The following is a 1,294-nucleotide window of genomic DNA, read 5'->3' as shown; positions in this document are numbered from 1 at the left end:
TTGGGTTATTTGCTCTTATAGTACTGTCTTATATATTCCTAATTTTAATTATTTATTGATTTTCTGGAGTATAAATGTCTTCCGGAGACTTGTAGTTTATCTTTCCACTTGATGTACCTTAGAATAAATGGAAATGATACTTTTGGGGATATTCAAATTTATCAACAATTTTTGATGACTGGGATGTTTTATATTTTACTTGAAAAAATGTTCTCTACCTACAAGTTAGGAAGACATTCACTTAGATTTTTGTTTATCACATTCGTTGACTTGTGTACTGTGTGTTTACTATTATTATTTTTTTTAACATAATGTTACATTTACTGAAAGCTATTTCAAATCCTTCCTGGAATAAGTTTTGTAACTTTCCAAAAAAAAAGTGTAAAGAAAAACTACCCACATCATGGATGGTGGGGGGATACCAAATAAAAAGAGTAGACAAAGTAGAAAATGAAACAGATCTCTGCATTCTGCCAAGGCCTGGCTGTGGACAGCAATTTAAAAAGGTTGTTGAATAGCAAGTGTAAGGGAACAGCTGTGAGATGTGGAAGGGGGTTCTGGTCACTTTATATTGGTTGGCACAAAGTTAAAGAGCTCGATTTATCTCCTCTGATTGCTTCTTTTTATGATAGCTTTCCATGGAGTTGCAATGGCCTTAAGTTTTACTTTTTTTTCTGTATTGGGATTTAATATCCATCCCCCTCCCCCCCAGAGATTGGTCAACAATAAACAGAATTATATATAGAGAACCAGGGGAATGTTCAGTTCTCACGCCTATAAATCTGAGTGATTGTCAGAAGCACACAGAAGACATTTTAAGAAGGATAAAATTCAAGATTCCATCTTCTAGACATTCTGATGAGCCAAGAAATTATCCCAAAGTACTATACAGACAATTATAGCAATTAGCTAATCTTGGGAACTATGAAACAGTTAAAACTTTTCATTTTATAAGCAAGGATAGTTTGGGAAAGCTTGTATCACTTCTGGTATTGAAATATATAAAAGATTCAAGACCCTGGGCATGGTGATGTAGTAGAAATGAGATTTCATATCTAGTTGTAGATTATATAATAAACATATAGATGTGCTTATGTATAAAATCGAGAGAGAGAATCTGACATATATTAGACATACATGCATCCTTCCATTTTGATTTCTACTCCAAAGAAGGACACAGTGGAAAGGTAATTCACAAGAAAAACAAAGCTAAGAACTTTCAGTTCCCAATTCTGCATGTAAGGATCTTAGAAATTGCTAATATGTCCTAACAACTGGCAAAAAGATCTACAGA

The sequence above is a fragment of the Hyaena hyaena genome, unplaced genomic scaffold (assembly GCF_003009895.1).
Source record: "Hyaena hyaena isolate Hyena2069 unplaced genomic scaffold, ASM300989v1 scaffold_1518, whole genome shotgun sequence".
Taxonomy (NCBI): Eukaryota; Metazoa; Chordata; class Mammalia; order Carnivora; family Hyaenidae; genus Hyaena; species Hyaena hyaena.
The sequence above is the reverse complement of the archived record's forward strand: the minus strand, read 5'-3'. Positions refer to the sequence as shown.